Source organism: Agrilus planipennis, unplaced genomic scaffold (assembly GCF_000699045.2).
Source record: "Agrilus planipennis isolate EAB-ADULT unplaced genomic scaffold, Apla_2.0 scaffold13, whole genome shotgun sequence".
NCBI classification, from domain to species: Eukaryota; Metazoa; Arthropoda; class Insecta; order Coleoptera; family Buprestidae; genus Agrilus; species Agrilus planipennis.
Genome location: NW_020439040.1, coordinates 1,635,527 through 1,655,964, shown reverse-complemented (window position 1 = coordinate 1,655,964; position 20,438 = coordinate 1,635,527). Strand labels below are relative to the sequence as shown.

Sequence of the window (20,438 nt, the reverse complement as noted above, 5' to 3'; positions counted from 1 at the left end):
TTGCGTCTTGCAGCTAGGACTTAGCGCTATTTCACTGAGTAGTTAGGTGTAACAGTTCGGTGTATAGGTAGGTACGCTTAGGAATTCTATGAGACGCAAAAAACTGTATCAAAGAATATGAAAAACTGGACCTATGCGCATTACGACTAATACCATAAACATAGCGAATAAAAAAACTATTAAAATCAAACTGAGTGCATGCATAGTTATGTTTTAACCATCGGCACTTTGATAATGCGGCATCAAAGGTTTTGTACTTACTTCTCAAAGAAATTTGCCGCTTTTCGGAAGTACATGGTTATGATACACGCGCCGGCGGCTTCTTTTGAAATCTAAAACAATCGTTGCCGCCACGCCGAAATCATAACATTTGACACTATTTGATTGCCGCCATAGGGTGTAGGTATACTCATGCAAAATAATTTCGAATTTTTTTACACGCTTTATATTATTGTTTGATTTGCGGCGGCATCCTTATCATAGAGCCGGCACGTGGCGAGGCGGCGCGGTAGAAAGCAAGGATCATAAATGTTTATTAAGAAACAGTTACTTCCATGGAAAACGACATATAGGTCAGTTGATTTTTCGAATTTCTTATCAAATCTTCAGTTATTTATTAATCTGCTTGATCTTTACTATGGCTACATTCATTCAAGCTCACAATGTTCCAATTCTAATACGTTTTTCTAGGATTTAAAGTAAACTTTAATAAATAGTAATAGACTAATAGGTAATTGCAAGACTTGCAAGACTCTTGCTGCAAGACCAAGACCAAGACTGGGAGCGCAAGACCAAGACCAAGACCAGGTGTATTGGCGCAAGACCAAGACCAAGACTGGCTAAGTCTCGTCTTGTTCTTGCGTTTGGGCAACACTACATATAACATCTCTCTTATCTTATTTTGACTTACTTATTTTCGAATTTGTTTTTTAAAATAACTGGTAAATAAGCTCAAGATTACCACTACATTTTCCCTTCATTTTGGTTTAGGAACGTGCGCAGGATATGGTAAAAGATCGTTATTAATGGGAATCAAACCGAAATAATACATACGCTCATGCATATGCATGATTGAGATGGTGTACGTTCTCGGGAATTCCTCTTCAACTCGTACCTCCGCTCCCTTTAATTTATGCTTGCAGAAGTTATCGCGTGGCCCCTTCGTACGGGAGAATTTAAAACTGGATTCTGGCCATTGTCCCGTTTCATTATCTGACCGCAATAAACTTCAACCTCTCGAAACGACGCCGGCGACGCCCGCGCTTCTTAATCCTGAACAGGGGTGGTAGAAAGATACCATAACTTATTGAGGGGACGGTGGTGACGAATTAATGGTTGGGTCGGATTATCCAAAGATATTGGGATGCAAATGTTATTTTTAACGACGTAGGTGTTTATTATACACCATGTCTGATCAATATTACGGAATATTTAAGGCACGGTACATCTGGTCATAGTAACACAACGTAGGGGATGTAAAAAGTGTACACAAAAAGTACCCCAGTTAACGAGCCGTTAATGATTAAGAACAGTTACCGCATTATCTTATCGGCTTTCGACGAAACACGCATACCTATCCGTCACCTTCGCAACAGCTGACACGTAGACAAGTCAATTGTACGTATTGATTAGTAATAATCTGCACTCGTTAGCGTACCATTGGAAATGTATTAACACAAAATGCAAAAATTAGTTGAATATGGAAATATCAAGCAAAAACCAACCAAAATATGCAGAATCATCGGACATGGTGGTAGCATATGGATGGTGCAAAACGGAATTCAATTGTGGTATCATGTGAATACGTGTCACCATCATCATTGCCGGTATAGTTGAGCCTTTCGGTAAGGTCACTACCCTCATATTTATGTATATCATCGAATGGTGTGAAATACATTATTCTACTTGTTTTCCCTTAATTTTTCCGGGGTACCGATTGGAAATAGTATTTATGAAAAGTTAGTTCATATTTCCTTTTGTGCTAATCCATCTGGCTAATTTTGTGGCTGCAATGTATAGATACGAAATATTTTAAAATCATTCATATTGAAATAATGTTCGGGCCGTTGTATTGACGTGTGAGATTTAGGTTGGTGGGATGCTGGTTGTATGGGCGTAGAGTTGCGAAGCGGTCGTTATTTATTTTTGCGAAGGATTTATCACGTTTAACCGGGGTTACATTTAAATAACAGACAAAATGTATTGTCTGATAAACGCGCGGGCCGTATTTCTGGTCGGATAAGTTTCAGGTCAGCGCGCGTTTTAAAGTAAAATCCGGGGGTAACGCCAGCGAACGATCCATCGCGTAGTCAGTCCCATGCGCCGCCAGGCCGCCACCTCGGCTCCCGCGTTTTCTCTACGTGACCGGGGTTCGAACTGCCAGCGGCCCGATTTATTTTGCATGTGTAGTGACTCTTTTGGGCCTTTTAGTTTGAAAAAGTGCTTCGCGCCAGTCCGACAATCCGCAGCGCGATTTTTCTTTATTAAATGACGCGGAAGATTTAGCTGCTTACTTTGGAAAGAGAATAAATATTAAGATGCGGCGAATAGTTCGTAACAGCATCTGTATATATGTATACATGTATACGTCCGTATTATGTGAACCACCCCAAATGATAAATATCGTAAGTCGACAGGTTCGCGAAAGATTCTGTTATAAATGGTAACATAATTATTAAATTTCAAACAAAAAAATAAAATCATCAAGTTATTAACTGAAAATGACAAAAAATCAATTGGATATAGATTCACACTTTTGGTCTTGGTCTTGCATATTCGGTCTTGGTTTTAGTCTTGGTCTTGTTCGTTCGGTCTTGCGAGAATGCAAAACCAAGACCAAATAATATCTAGCCCAAAACCTTTACTGATATATAGTCTTTTCAAATAAAAAAGAATTTCGGAAATCGGACTTCTGGTTCAAAAGATTATCCTGAACAGCGAAACAATATTTCTCTTCTCATTATATTGGGTTGTTCGGAAAGTCATTTCGTTTTTTCCCGACAGAGGATTTAATTGTATTCTTTTGCACCCAACTTCACATTTAAGCCGTATAATTTTTATATGCTTTGAGAGCTCATATAGCAAGGCTTGTGTGTGAAAAATTCCAATTAATTCTACGCAGTAGTTTTTGGTTGGTGCCCTTTTAAATATGGAGAGCGATAAGCAGCATTTTCGACATATCTTACTGTTTTACTACAGAAAGGGTAAAAATGCTGTTCAAGCCAGAAAGAAATTGACTGATGTGTATGGAGAAGGTGTGTTGACAGTACGCCAGTGCCAGAACTGGTTCGCTAAATTTCGATCCGGCAATTTTGATGTCGAAGATGCACCACGTTCGGGAAGGCCGGTTGAAGCTGATAAAGACGCGATAAAGGCATTAGTTGATGTGAACCGGCGAATAACAACACGTGAGATCGGATTGAGGTTAAATTTATCAAATTCAACAGTTTATGACCACTTGAAAGGCCTGGGATTATCCTCGAAGCTCGATGTATGGGTTCCCCATGTTCTCACAGAGAGAAATCTGTGTCGCCGCATTGACGTCTGCGATTCGCTTCTCAAACGTCACGAAAATGATCCGTTTTTGAAGCGCATCATCACTGGGGACGAAAAATGGGTTGTATACAACAACGTCAAACGCAAGAGGTCATGGAGCAAAAAAGATGAACCGGCTCAAACCATTTCCAAAGCCGATATTCACCAAAAAAAGGTGATGCTGTCTGTTTGGTGGGATTTTAAAGGAATCGTTTTTTTTTAGCTTTTACCGGATAACACAACGATTAATTCGGAAGTCTACTGTCATCAGCTGGACAAACTGAATGATGCACTTCAACAGAAAAGGTCAGAACTAATCAACAGGAAAGGTGTAGTGTTTCACCAAGACAACGCGAGACCTCACACAAGTTTGGTCACTCGCCAAAAGCTTTTACAGCTTGAATGGGATACAATGCTACACCCACCATATTCTCCAGACCTGGCACCATCGGATTATTATTTGTTCCGGTCACTCCAAAATTTTTTAGACGGTAAAACCTTCACCTCAAATGAGGAGGTCAAAAACCTCCTCGATCAGTTTTTTGCCAGCAAAGACCAAAAATTTTATGAGCGTGGAATTATGCTACTACCAGAAAGATGGCAAAAGGTGTTGGACCAGAACGGTCAATATATAATTTAATAAAGTATTTGTTTATTATACGAAAACTGTCTTTCATTTCCACAAAAAAAGAAACGAAATGACTTTCTGAACAATCCTATATATAATGTTTTATTAGTTATTTTCTGTCGGAAACAGTTGAAAATGAATATTTTCCACCTTGTACGGCTTTACTAATTTCGAATTAAATTTCGCAATTTGCAAGGTAAAGTGTAGTTTCTAAGAAGGAGCTTTTCTAAGGTAGGTACTTTGCATAAATTTAAAATCTAATACAAAATTCCTCGTAGCTTCTACGAAGTGAGATATCTTAAAAGCACAGACGGCAGCGTTGAGGCCGGACAATTTATTAAGAGCGGAAAAACGAATAGGCCCTAATGCTCGAAACTTTAATGAAAAGATATTATGAATTATTCAGCCCTCTACGTCACTGTTAACGCACTTGCTTTATTCTCCACATTGACGCGCTTTGTGAGAGCCTGACCGCGTTTTCCCGATGCTGTTTTAAAATCACCTAGCAATAACCAACAATAAGCAGATGGCAAAGTAAACGCGTAAAAAAAACGGAAAAGCAGAAATAAAAGCAGCAACGAAGCGTGATAGTTATGGGAATGTCAAGTCTAATTTATGGTTTACGTTTTGGGAAAAGCAACACGAATATTTACCTGGAACACAAGACCAATGACGAAAAATCAATAACAAAATCGCTATTCTTTTGGTTCCAACAACTTTCAAATTAATGTCATATATCCCTAGAGGTTTTCCGTGAAGTATAACATTATTATTTCGTTAAATCTTTTTACAGTAACAGACTTATAAAAGGACTTGACAGACAAGATCAAGATTAAGGACGACTGACATAAGACTAGTTGGAGGTATTTCAAACCCTAACGAGCTATGAAATGAGCGACAGGCAAACGTTATTACAATTAGATTAATCTAAGTATCAAGCAAGAGGTGGGGTTCTTCGCCTCAAAAGGTTTTGAAAGGTATAGAAGAATGACTAACATCGAGACAAAGAATAAAAATATTTGTGCATATAGTAACAAAATTTAGACCAAAATTGAGGGCGAACACATAAGGCTAAGGTCCGCTTGAGATTCAGGATAAAGGTAGATACAGGAGCAATATGGAGGAGGTTATAGTTGTAACACCAAGATTCTTGCTAAGATTGAGAACGTTGTCGAAAAGTCAAGACTGGGTGCGACTGAGGTTATAGTTGCAAGAATAAGATTCCTGCTAATATTGAGAATGTTGTCGAAAAGTCAAGACCCAATACGACTGAGGTTATAGTTGCAAGAATAAGATTCTTGCTAATATTGAGAATGTTGTCGAAAAGTCAAGACACAGTACGACTGAGGTTATAGTTGCAAGAATAAGATTCTTGCTAATATTGAGAACGTTGTCGAAAAGTCAAGACCCAGTACGACTGAGGTTATAGTTGCAAGAATAAGATTCTTGCTAATATTGAGAACGTTGTCGAAAAGTCAAGATCCAGTACGACTGAGGTTATAGTTACGATACCAAGATTCATGCTAAGATTGGGAACGTTGGCAAAACGTCAAGCCAAAGACTAAATATAAGACTTAGATGGTGAATTCAACACTAAGGTCTGGGTCAAAGTAATACTACAATAAGTACTGGTAAAATGGGCTATGTCAAAGTATAAGCTAAGGGTTAGTTTACAGGCGAACGAGTAAGAGTTAGATTAAAGTTGAGTTTACAGCAGCCGTACGAAGGCCCATGTCATGGAGAGATAAGACCAAGGTCACATCAAGATTGAGAATATAGGTAGAAGGGTAAGATCCATAACACCAAGACCCAAGACTGATTTTATAAATGAAAAATTCGGATCTAAACAGACAGATTTCCAATGCAAGACTACTGATGTGACTAGCGTTATGTTGAACCATGCTATAATGGTATCGAAATTAAGATTACGTTACATATGCAAAGGTAAGCACAAAGAAGATAAATACAGTATGATCTTCAGTGTAATTTGTATGAAGAGAGGAATGAGAGACGAAATTTTATATCAAAAAAACAGACAACATCTCGAAGTAAGGAACCCTAAAAATGGTTCATGCGCACTTTGACGGGTGGCTTACCTATGGAATCCACAATAACTGTGTGGCCCATGGACTTCCCACAATAACGATTTTAGAACACACACGTATCAACTCTTGGCGGTTTTGTCGCCGGTTTTCGTCGCTTTGACATGTGAATCTCGCATCAGTGTTTAAACAGCCCTGCATCACGTACGTACCTACCGTCTGACTTAATATACACGTACATACAAGCATTTATACACATGCACATGTAGATAATACGCGGATGTGTGTAGTCTGCTGTGTCTAAAGCATAAACATGTAGCAAATTTGCATTTCAGACCGCGGTTGATTCAGTTGGTGTAATTGCTTTGTCTGGGGGTTGCTGTGTCTGTCTACCGCCCTCTTGTTCGGTGACACAAATGCATGTAACCTGTTATACAGGGACGCGTTAGCTTCTGATTATGTTGCGTCAGGTTTATAGCGCCCCCAAATCATCTCGAGCCGTCACAACTGGTTTATACCGCTAAAACATGACGAAATGACGACACGATAATAATCGAGTTAAGGGTGAACAGATGTCGTGCAAATTTCGTCCACAATCACCCCAACGTCGAGGCTTAATAAAGGAACACGTTAAAGAGATCTGCATTCTGAATGTAACTTGAATGTATGTGAAAAGACTGTGTGATGTAGGGGGAAGCCAAAGACAAAGATTAGTTTTAAGAATTTTGTCAAGTTACTCGGTAAATGTTCAAATTAAGTTACGTCAAGTAATAATTCCTGATAGAATCAGAAACTGCTGATTTTTCCCTCTTATTTTTGTTTAAAATTGGTAAAGTCCGCAATAAATTATGTGTGAGAATGGACGTATCTTCTTTCTTGTTTCTATTTCGGACTGTAGTCACTTACTGCGTTTTGAAGACGCCTTTGTTTAAGTTAGGAAATGGTTCATGAGTATACTGCATTAACTTTCTCTAGCGATGTGCCTCTTCCAATGTCTTGGATACGCGCTGGCAAAATCGTAGGTAGGGAGGAAAAAGCTCATTACACTCTCGACTCTAGTTTCTTACACATACTTTTTCATACAGTACCTGCCAAAAGTTTTATTCAATCATGAATAGTAGTGCGAGTCGAAAACAAGCGTTAAAGCCTTTAATATGTCTTCAAATATAAATAAACGTCTCGTTGATATTTTCAGTAGTAAATGGTACCAATAACAGCACATTTGAGCGATGCAATTGTAGTGAATNTAATCACTAGCGTGAGTATTATATCAATAATTTAATATTGATAACGCAAGAGCCTTGTGTCTGTTTGAAATAAGTATTGAATATTGATTTTTTTTTGGTTTCTCTTCCCTTTTATGTTTACTTGGTGGATTTCTTTGCTAGACCATATGTCTTTTTGCTTCCTTTTACTAACAGGATAATCTACTTCTCTTCTTTCTTCTGCTAAAGTCTTATTTTTTGACGTGACAACGTCTTATAATTCAATGGAGCCGGCTGTACGCACGAAAAAACATGACTCATGCGGCGTTACCTCGCTCTGAGGCGTTCCATTTAAGGCTTGAAGTGCAAGCGAGAGCGCGGAACGAGCGACAAAGAGGCACAATTGGCCTCCGCGTTTGGCAGCGTTCGACATCTGTCTCTCTCCTACTTGAGTGAGCGATACGTCCGCGTGGACAGCTGCTATACAATAATACATTTCCATTTACCTCCTTCTCTATATCCATACAAAATATCTATCAAACAAATAAAATTAAAATTTTCCATTGAAAAATGAAACCATTCCATCAGTATTTTCTTATGACGTTGTCACGTTCAACTATCGTCAGTAAACCGACTTTACAGACAACCGATTTTTTTAGATTAAATTCGACACCATTAGTGAATTTACCAAAACTATTGAAAATAGGTGTGAATTTTAACAAGAATACCTTTTTGGAAAATATACCGCCTGTAATTTACCTATAACAATTTACTGCCAATAATGGATCGTTGGCGTATGAATGTAAGGATTCTTTTATTAATAATTCTGTTTTGAATATGACTAACAAATCTGATGATTTATTGTTTCATAACAGATTTCAATTTAATCTACACATCGAAAACGTAATCAACATCATCAAAGAGAGTACAACTGTAGGGATGTAGTTTTAAATAAATTGGAGGCGGTATTGGGAAAACAGTATTGTATGAAATTAAGTAAACGTAAAACAATAATAATGGTATGCAAGGGAAGAAAAAGTAGGGAAAGAGGGAATACAAAGAAAGGGGGCGAAAGATTAGAAGAAGTGGCTGATTTTAGGTATCTAGGAAGTCAGATAAGTAAGGACGTAAGGAGTAGTAGGTTTATAAAGCAAATGATAGTGGAGGGTCGAGTTACCTTCAATAAAAATAAGTCACTTCTATGGTCGTGAACGGTTAATTTAGAAATTCGAAAAAGATTGTTAAAAGAAAAGGTCAGAAACGTTCGAAATGATGAGGATACTGTGAATAGAGAAAGTTAGAAATGAAGAGGTATTAGAATGAATAGAAGAACAGAGGAGGAAGAAATAGGCGAGATAAGTTGGTAGGACACCTTCTCAGGCATGAAGGTCTAGTCAGAGACATATTAGAGGCGGAAACAGGAGTTAAGAGGAGTAGAGGTAGACCTAGATTAGATTACTGTTCACAAATAGTTAAGAATGTGGGATGTTCTAGTTTTAGGGAAATGCAAAGATTAGCTCAGGATTAAAAAGAGTGGAGGTGCGTGTCCATCCTGCCTTAAGACAGAGGACCTTATGCTGATGATGATGAATTATTACTCCTACGAGTGAGAAGGGCTAGGGGTACTATTATTATTAGTATTAGTATTAGTGTGCTTTAGATTTATTTTTTTTTTGACACATTAATGTACAATTGTAAGAGACCAACGAGGCCAATGCACCCTCTGAAAAGTATATATATTTCAAGAATTGACACGCTTAACCCGTCTACCTAATATTAAAAAAATCCTCCAATTCGAAATCCAAGTCATGTTATTAGTTTCATTTCTCAGAGGATTTGTAATGATAATATTCCCTCTCCTCAATTATATTAGAAGCCAGTCGTTAGACTGGGGATGCATTTATCCTTTCCCTAAGCGTGTGTCATGTATCAGTTTCAGCCTTATCGTTTGCGATCGTAATCGGGTGATTAATAACCCCCTGTGTAATTAACGTCGCGGTGCATATGCGTCGTTGTACCGTCCGCGCTCGCGACGCGCTGATACGCCATTAATTACGCTTGAATTACCGACTGGGCCAAGATCTATCTCTAGACATTGTCTTAGCTAAAACACTACCGCCTTCCCACTCTCTTTTCTCTTATCCCTCCTTTGTCTTTTAACGTCTCCGCCCCTTCCCCGTCACTTGTTTTGGTATCTTTTATCTTACTCTACTTTTAATAGCCCCTACGTTACAGAAGATACAATTAGGAGACGGAAAAGAAGGGTGACTTTCCAGAAATTCATTCCTGTAAGCGGTTTAACAAAATTTATATATTTTCTAATTCTTTGGAACATTTTGAAGTATATCAAGTTTTACATTTTTGTTTGCTTTCGTGAACCAGACGATCTTTTGTGCTTTGTTAAGCGGAAAGCATTGAGAGACCTGCCCAATCGCAAAGTAGCAATAAAACACCATAAACACATCTATTTTCTCAAAATTTTAAATAGATTACTGCTTTCCATTAAGGGACTTGTTTGGTAATTAACGCGAAAATTAATTGGAAAATGTTTACACAGTGACTTAATTTGCTTTCGCATCAGTAAATAGAATTTTAGAAATTCCTCAAAGTGCTTAGTATTACGTATATAAAAGAAGGAATTGTATACTGACTTGCTAAATATAAACGAATGAAGTAATTAATTTAGGGGCGTTGCACGATGAAATTGCATCGAATTTAGTTGAAATAACTTACAAAGCTACTGCAGTATTAATGTTTTCATTTCCTCATTGTGAGAATTTAATTGTTATTATATTATTTATATGAAACAGATGATCGAGTAATTTCAAATCGTCTTACTCTCTCACAGCTTTTTTGTATTGACAGCAAATATATCCCGTTGGATGCTGATCATTTCTTTATAAATGTATATACTCATGGAATATATTCCCAATTATTTCCGGAAACTTCCTGAAAGTTCCTATTGTCGCGTTAGTTTTATCCGTTGAATGGACCTATTATTATTAAGTTTAAAAGAAGTGAAGTTTTTTGATTTTGAAAATAACTAAATAGCTACGTTTTAATTTAGAATTCTAATAAAAACATTGAATAACTTCTTGTCTTATCATTTGAAGAAGGGAGGGTTTACAATTTTCTTATTTTTTAAGTACATTTAAATTTCCAACAAATCCTTAAAGAATTTTGACTTTTGAATGACGTCAGCTTATTGGATTTATAAGAACGGATTAAGTTGTTGGTTAGTAATCTATTTGATCTCATCAGCACGCCACAGTCAGTATCGATTAATCACCGACCAAACCGAAGATGTTCTTGAAAAAGGAAGAATATGTACAGGTATTTACTGTTCTGCCGATTAATTTCAAAAAATTTATTTCCTAAAGTTAAAGCAAATTTCGCACCCTATCTAAACGTTTCGTTTTTATTTCCTTATTAGTTCTAAAAATGTAGGGTAGAACGAACGTGTATAAATTAATTTGGGCGAGGGTTGACTGGATACACGTATAGGGTGAGTTGTTGTGAAGCCTTAGGCAAAACGATTACGCATCCGTAATTTCGAACTGTACAACAAAATTGGAAGCCTTCCTATTTACCTAAACGAAAATATCTTTTTCGACGAGGTTCCAATGAGTAAACATTACGAGGAACGTGAACTAAGGGCAAAAATATCGCGTGGACTCGGCGACAAGCCAATTGAAAACGTGCTGCAACAACACTGGAAAGTATTCCTTAAGGGAGCGCACGTAAACAAGAAATGGGACAACGCAACAAAGTAAAATTGCAAGAAATGTTTCCACTCGACTTTATTAGAAATTCGACGAAGTTTCTATCTAATCAGGAGGACATTATTAACAAGAAGCTGAGTCCGTTTAAATTTGGATGATGGTACCCTTTGGTTGTGAGTGTTGTATGTGCAACCGGCTATATACAATCGGATAAAGACATTTAAACTTTTCCCAACTGTTTATTGTTTATTATGGAAAGGCGGTTTAAACAACCCTTCCACACTTTGTTTAGACCTTTTATGGGATCAGTTAGTTTTAGAATATTGTAAATTATGAATGTATGCTGAAAAAGGCTTTTCAGGAGTGTTAATTTCTAAATATTTTTCCAACTGTTTTATAAAGTCCGAAGAAATCTTACACCCTTCGAATTTTAAATCGATTGCTGTTACCTCATTTCATAAATTTAGTGGTTTTGGACAATTCTGATAATGCATCTGTTAACGGAAATGTGTGTAATCCGTCATTGTATACAATTCCTAGAAACTATATATAAATCCTAAAATCGCCCGAAAATATGTGAAATTAATTAAATTAGACATATTTCCTAGGAAATCTATACATTTCCTAAATAGCAATCGCAAATGTATTACATTCAAGATGTCAAAGGGCACGCGGGGATAGCGGAACGAGGGGATGTTATTCTGTCATCCGATCAGGTGATTTATTGCATTCACAGATAATTCTGATTCCAAGTTTACTAACGTGTTTTATTCATTTTATTCACAGAAAGCATTAGTGTTATAAATTTCCTAGGACAATATCGGAATTTCATACAATTCCTAGGAGATGTATACATTATTAAAAAATCTTTGAAACAATATTTTATAGACTTCCTAAATAGCCTCGGAATTGTATACGTTTCCTAGGAATTTTATACATTTCAGATTTCATACATTTCCTGTAACATATATAATACTATTGCTTCTAAAAATAGATTATAGCGCAAGCTTGAACTTTTTGAAGAATACTTTTAAAAAGGTTTATTTATGATCGACGGAAAATTAAAAGGAAGCAATTGGGATTGGGGCAGATGGTACCTATTATGGGTCTGCATCTCTGGCAAAATTTAATTTCTGGTCTATTAATGCAGACTTTAATTTTCCGATGCCACTACTACCGCCGCCATCACCACCGCGATCGCGTTCTGTTTTTCATTTCGTCGGGAAATTTATTTCGAATCTGCGAGTCCCGTTTGTTCCCTGCAAAAGTCTGTTACAGGAAATTATTTCAAACACCACAGTCATCAAAAGCCAATTAGAGGACTGCGAGAATATAAAAGAACTGTAGGAATGTTTAATTTTGAACTGGTTGTGACGGGAGCGAGTTATTGGAAATTCATTTTCAGCCAAGTGCGTTGTCGTTCGCGCCTCCTTTTCCAACTTTCCGACTAAAGTTTTCCCTTTTATTGATTGCTTCCTTTTAGCGATCTTAAATGGGTATTTTATTGAATTTGTTTACAGATTCGATCTATTCGTATATGTATATCATTGGAGAAAATCTATAACGTTTAATTTTAATCGTTCTTCTAATTATTACCGAAGTAATTTGCGTTCTTTTCATGATATTCAACAAATTGGTCTTTATAATAGTGAGAACTTGGTCGAACACTTGTTCAGATTTTTAACTTATTTAGTATAAAATATCTGTATTCTAATGTCTGTATTCTGTCGAAACTGCCAGACGCGGATCGCGATTTCGATCTGTTTGGACCACATCAGCGCGTCGCAGACAGCTCGGACAGAACACAGACCAACTTTTACCTGCTGTCTTAACAGCGCGTTTTAGAAAATACCACAAATGCCGCGGTAAACGCCATCTGTAGTACGATGCTACATTTTAGCATTACGTATGCCCCAACAAGGTCCAATTAAATATATGGATATGTACTTGCTGAAACGAATCCCGGCGTAGCTAACCTCAACGTGATAGGCACGTTACCATAATCGAATAAAATAATTCAAAGTGGTCTGTATTCTGCGAAGCGCTGATGAGATCCAAAAAGATCGAAATCGCGATTCGCGTCTGACAGTTTCGACAGAATACAGAGCACTTCGAATTATTTTATTAGGTTCATATACAGCTTATAACTATCCGGAAGTAATACCCTGTATAACAGTGGAAATGGTATTAAAATCCATTCAACTGTTTTGGAGATATCTATCATCTTTAGTGATGGTTGATATTAAAACTCGGATTGCACGTCTACATTGTTTTTTTATTTGAAAATGTCGTTACAAAACCTGTCCTCTCTTGAGGACGAATTTTTCTTTATTCATCATAAATCACCTCATCATGGAAAACGAGAGAAAGAATAATGCACGTAGCCGTTTCCACGTTATATTCCGAGCTGTAACTCAAAATTACAACATTCCGGAGAACGAGAGATGCACCTTGACATCGCGTCATATAAATTATTTCGAAGGTGGATGTAAATTTTTACTACATACGCTATCTAAACTCAGGACGACTAATAGTAGCGTTCGTGTAAGAGAAAATCGAAAGAAATGGCAGGTAGCACGTTATACGTAGCTGCCGTGAAAAGTGTAATTTATTTTGGTGAAAAGATGCAACCAACCCGTTTGCTTGCCTAAGGAAAATTTAACGCCGGTAGTAAAATCGTTAATTTCAGGCAATTTCTGGAGCGAGTTAGCCTTAGTTGTACTTTATTTTACAGCAGGTTTACTTCCAATTTCAACGGGGAATAGGCGATCCCTGACAAATGTGCAGAATTAATATAACAATTTACAACCCCGTTGTTAAAATTATCCGAGAAGCAGAAAACCCTTTTAAGAGAGAAAACCATTTAAAATCGAACGACAAGGGGTGAACTTTTTGAAATAACAACGATGGCTTTGGCGTTTTCCGTAATAATTCATCTAGGAAATAATTATTTTATTTCAAAATTCGAATAACGCGATAAATAGCGTAACGGATACTTTGTTATTAGTCGGCCATTACTTTTTTAATTGTCGACGCTGTCGGCCATCATTTTTCTAATTGTTGTCGCTGTCGGCCATTTTTATTTTAATTGTTGGCACATTGTTGCCTGTGGCGGCCATCATGATTTTCAATTGTTGTCGCTGGCGGCCATTATGATTTATCAATTATCGTTTGAATTTACAATAATTAATAGAAAAAGGATTTTAAATTTTCATTTACCTATCACAACAACAAATAATAGAATATTCTTCTGTACCTTCTTGCTTGTTGTATAACTACCACTTCTTGATAAATAATAACGTACAACGTTTAAGAAAACTAATGGAAAGTTATGCTATTCAAATTAATCTTTCCTTAATCGGTTTTAGTTATTTTATATGATCTTCTGACATAGATATAACAGAGAAAATCAATTAAAAATTAACATCGTTTGTCCATTGTTCTGCGAAAATGGTAGTATGTAAATTAGGAGGTCATTAAAACCTCCTCTGTTAACTAGATGTAACGAAAACGATTCGGGGAGCGTATTCTTTAACTTAACTCGAAACTTTTGCATTTTAATTAGAGCATATCAAACGTAGAACCGAATCATCAGCGGTTTCTTTTTTCCATGTAATTGCAAGTCCACGTCGATTCAAAAATCGCTCAAATTTGCAAGTAAAACTATGCAAATTACCAGCGAAATTATTATCCTACTATATAATCGTCCGTTCTATACCCTGTCATTATTACGAGTTACGAAACTGTGGGTAATTATCATAAAACTAGCAGTAGCTTTACGATTAGCGAAACATTCCGCCAGATAATAATCGCTAATTCGAATAAGACTTCGTGACGACTCACACAGTTTGCTATGTAGTTAAAAGATGACTTTTAATGACTTCTGTTGATTAATAATTACTAGTGGAGGGATGATTCTGCTGAAATTTTATAATAATATAAATATGTATTTATGTGTTTGAAAAGTAGTTAGAAAATATACTTAATAAGAGGCTGGTTTAGAAAAAGATAAAAAAACACTACTAGGTTTAGATCAATTGGCGATAATTTAAATACCGATAGTCAAATTTAAGAATCAGTAGAAGCTTGTTAGAAGTAAGTTAGGGTGGTGAGACAGTCGATCTTCTTCACTCGCCTTCTTGGTTTACCATACTTTGTACGTTTCCTTAAATTAATATTATTAACTTGTTAGTTATTTGTTAACTATCGTTAAAATATTGTTTTATTTTCTCTAGATACATTACTTTTTCCTATTTATCAGTATTAAATTGATAAACAAATTGTCAAGTAATTTATCTGTACCTGTTCTAAAATGAATATAAAAACTGCTTTTGCTCAATAATACTTTAAAAAAATCCTTCACAATTTTAGGGGATGATCATAACACAAAAGCGTTATTTTTAATATTGAATTCAAAGGCTAGTCTTCTCTTGTTTTTTTTTTTTTTATTTCGCCGTGACAGTAAATTGAAAATGTTTTGTATTCCTCCACTTGCAACTTCGCTACAAAGACTTAAGCCAGCCATCGGCTCTGGAAGCGGGCAATACGCAGGCAGAGAGGATGCAGAGGAGGGCAGGATAGGAGGAAAGAGAGAGCCTGACTCTAAATTGCCCATCGGACAAAAGAATTTAGATACCGTGAAAGCAATTGAGCCTGAAACTCCGACGGAGCGGAAAAAACAGGATAGTACGACTGCAGAAACGACTTCACAGTGCAACAATGTAAACCGTTAGTGGTTGATGGTTGTGGAAAAAGTTGAAAGAAATTCCCTACGAAACGTTCAGTTTAGTCTATGTAGTTTAGTTTAGTTGTATAGTGGTTCGAAACTTTTCCATTTTGTTGTTGCCGCCTCAATACGTATTTTACTTTTTATTTTAAAACTAATAAAATAAAAGAGATTTTAGTGGTAGGATAGGAAAAGAAAGACGAAGACAATGACCGTAAGAATTCTGGGGTCTTGCACAATAGGGTGAAAAAATTTTCCTAACGGTCGCTTAAGAATCTATAAATACAGGATGTAACAAAAATAAGTACCGAGCTTGCAGGAGATGATAGGGTACTATAAAACAAGAAAATTAAGTAAATGTTTGTATGTTCGAAAGCTCAAAGTTTCCGAGAAAAACGTACTACTAAATTGTTTACCTTACACGTTTGATAATCGGTAATGTTTACATTTTCCGTTTATGTCAGAGCCGGGCAAACTCGGCTCTCTTGCCTCCCGAGTGCTCCTCGGGTACAGCCAAGGAGCTCCTCATTGATCCTGCGAGTGCGAGTGAGATGATTTTTTCTTTTTCTTATCCCTTCCATTTCATAGTGAGTCCCCTCTTCAACAGCCAAACCCAATAGTTTTGCGAACGAAAATTTTCGTAGGTATTATTTAAATTGCGAGAGAGGCTTCGCTCGTCTACGGTATGAAGGGGCTTGAGATGGGAGTGGAAGGGAGAAGAAAAAGAGAAAGCAATATGGGTCATTACTGCTTACTCTCTCGTACTCATTGAAGGGTATGGAGTGACTCAAACTAACCTCAGGTAGCGGCTCCTACGAAGTTAAAGTTTGCCCGGCTCTGGTCTATGTAGCTACAGCTATCGTACTACGCTATTCGGTAGACATCTACGTTACCAATTCACGCACAGGACCGGCTCCGGATTATAAATTACTGTGATTCCCTTAAATTTTTTTTGTCTTTAACCACGCTGTTGAACTTATCGTGTAGTTGTTTATTGAATATAGTTTACACCGTCCGGAGCTCGGCAGTTACTTCAGTTACTCCCTGTATTGATTAAATTCATGTAGTGGGCACATTGTTGATAAAATTGACGCAGTAAAAAGCATCTGTCCATTGTCCAATAACTTGATTGACCAAGACGCGAGACGCTGTCCTAAAAGGCCGTTCCATTTCCAAATAACAAAATCGGCATCGCCGACGCGATTCGTGCAACGGAAACAGCGATGAGTCGACGAAATCGAAGCGGAAACCGCATTAACATCATCATTGTAATAATAAATCACAAAATCACAATGGGGATGTAAATAATGGATTACGAAAAGATGATTAATGGAGACACGGCCTGCGCAGCGTTATAGCGAGCTGATGATGCGGATGACAATGATGGCTTTCTTAATGGTTTTCTACAAACGCTTCTTATTGTTGCCTTGCCTTTTAATTTTACTTATGAAATATTTAACATTAAACGATACCGAATGGACAAGAACACAGTAAACAGGACGACAGTTTACCGTTAAAATATTAATTGCATGTGTATAAAAAAAATATACTCACTTATTCCTACATTTGAAGTTACCGAAAACCGACGAAACACGCGTACCTATTCGTGACCTTCGCAACAGCTGATACGCAGACAAGTCAATTGTACGTAATACTTAGTAAAAATCGGCACTCGTTGTGTGGAAATATCAAGCAAATATGGAAGGTCTATCGTCATCATTGCCGGAGCAGTTGGGGCTTTCGGTAAGGTCACTACCCTCATGTTTATTTATATCACTCAGTGGTGCGAGATGGCTTATCCCACTTCTTTTTCATGTACCTTCTTTTCCCTTAATTTTTCCGTAGTACTGATCAGACATAGTGTATAAATACATACGTATCTGTATGTCCATGTAATCAGCGTAGCGAGAGTGACGAGTTAATGCTGGGTACGAGTTTTATCTTCCATTTCGTCGTGGTTCTAATTTATGGATATTGCATATGTCAAATGTGGTCTGGGAAAGTCACAGCGGTCCGATGCTCTGACCGTAACCGATTCAAACGACTGTCCGCGGAATAAACGTGAATTAGAATTACCAGTAAACGGCTGGTACGATAATGGTTCATTTCGTGGTGACCGACGAACGGTTAGTTCCTTTACGGACCGTTATCAAAGTTAATTAGGTAAAAGCGTACATACCTAGCTACGTACATAAAAACGAAACTACAAAAATCCGATGCATATGGTGGTTGTAACTTGACGTTTGGTACTAGGTAAAGCGACGGGGTAGCTAAATTTATTGCGACACGACAACCGGTAATGTTTGCGAATGAAGCTCGTTACATCTTTAGGTAATTGTTATTAGCTGGTTGTTTATAGGTAAATAGATGTTTACTAATTTCAGGGACTGGGATTTAGTCCTCTGTGGCATACGGACACTAGGGAAGGGAGAAAGAGGCTACTTTAAATACAAAATTAGTGTCCTGTAGGTAATATAGAATAAGTAAGCTCAAAAATTTATTTTATTTTGCCCCCCTCCCCTCGAGGAAGCTTTTTCACTCCTCTCCTCCACGTTATGGAAAATTTTAATTTACTGATCGGAGATAACCTCACGGAGGCGCACTCCAAATATTATATTAGGGGAAGAGTTATTACAAAAAAGCAAAATTTTTATTCAGTTATAAAATAACATTGTCGAACAGTTGTCTTATTTTGATAGCGCAGCGATTAGTTAAAAAAAATTGAAAGTGTATTGCTGATCGTATACCACCGCTACAAAGTTGTCAAAACTTGTCGTTACCTGATGTCATATTTAAAATGTTACTAGCTCCTGTTAGCGATCAGCTATAGTAGATATAGTTCAAATACCGTAGCTCACTGAGAGTAACTTATTTTCGGATTACAAATTGTTTGTTCGTTTAGTTATAAAATAACATTGTCGAATTGTTGTGTTATTTCGATAGTGCAGCGATCAGTTAAGAAAACTTGAAAGTGTATTGCTAATCGTATACGAACGCTACAAAGTTGTCTAAGCTTCTTGTTACCTGATGTCATATTTAAAATGTTACCCGATCCTGTTAGCGATCAGCTATATAGCTCACTGAGAGTAACTTATTTTCGGATTACGAATTGTTTTTACTGTAATGAAAAATCAAACTGCTTTGCCAAACTCCATTTGTTCAGTTATAAAATAACACTGTCGAACAGTTAACTTATTCTGATGAGTTAAGAAAATTTGAAATTGTATTTGGACGACTGAATAATTGGTAAGTAGTATTTCTTTAAACTTAGACAAATACCGATTAATTAATGAGATCTAAATTTCTGCATACAACTCTGAACTCTTGCAAAGAGTTGTTAGCTTATTCTGATAGCGATCAGCTATACAAACTTAAATGATATCCAATAAATGCTTTTCGACTTATATTTTTTTATAATCGATAAACACTGCCTAATTGTCATTTCAGCTATAAACACTTGAAATTGTACCTACAGCTGATCGAAAAAGGAATAGAAGTTTTGAGAGAATACGTGTAAGTCTTTGTGGCGCTTGTTACAACTTTATAAGGAGCGACTGTAGTTGGTTATCGCATCCTGTTATGTCTGCTATTGTTTTGTCGATTTCGCTTCTATGCTGGTCGTTATCAACTCGGCAAGTCACCAGTAACTCCGCCGGTTGTCTTATTATTCAACGAACTTCCGCCTTTCTCTGGAACGTAGTGCAATAAAGCGGCTTTTAGTGTGTCGCGGCTAATTCCGAGTTCGAAAGTGCCCTACCGACTTTAATCATAGCAGGCGGGAAGAAATCGTAAACTTTATATACGTTTCCCTTGTTCGTATTGATAAGAACGACCGCGGCTATTCGAACATGCCGGTTCATTAGCTATACGATTGTTTGTTTGCGAGTGTGTGTGTGGGTATGCGACGCTTTCTTCTTCTACTTCTCGTACTTTTTTGCGAGAAAAGTGTTACTTTTTAGCAACATAGTAAAGTGCTTGTTTATAGTCGTCGTTGTCGCTGGATATTTTATGGGGTCATTCGTACTTGCAAGTCCGGTTATTTACGACCGCTGGAAGCTGGAAGTCCGGGCAAATTGCGTACAGATATACATACATATACGGAGACTGATTTAGGATATGGACTGATCTCAACCGGAAAAGTAGTTACTTTCGTTGAACGTATTAAATTAGGAATTTGCGGCGGTGAAAGTACTCACACTGAATAAAGTCTGCAGGAGTGAAGGATAATATAAAGCTCTTTATAAGGGTAGTAAAACCCAATTGGCACTTTTTACATTTTCAACTCGAGAATCGAACTATACAATGTGTATCGATGTTAAAATTTGGATGTAAGCAAGATGGAATGCTTAAAAGAATACGAACCAACAATTTTAAAAGGAAATTAAGGTATAAAATATCCCGAAAGTTACAAGGAATAATGATCAGAATTTTGTAAAAATTTTCCAAATTTGTCCATTATAATACAAGTGGGTTTAAATTAATTAAAATAAACAGAATAACAGATAATGACTTTAGATATGTAAAATCAGCCACTTGTTTTAATTTTTTGTCTCCTACCTTTTTAATCACTTTTTCACCATT

General features: G+C 36.9%; 1 protein-coding gene across 1 annotated transcript in view; it reads right to left on the bottom strand.

Annotated features, from left to right (window-relative positions):
• The window catches only part of LOC108744257 (MAM domain-containing glycosylphosphatidylinositol anchor protein 1), a 214,076-nt gene that overhangs the window by 47,291 nt on the left and 146,347 nt on the right, over positions 1 to 20,438 (bottom strand). The gene's annotated exons all lie outside the window — the stretch shown is intronic.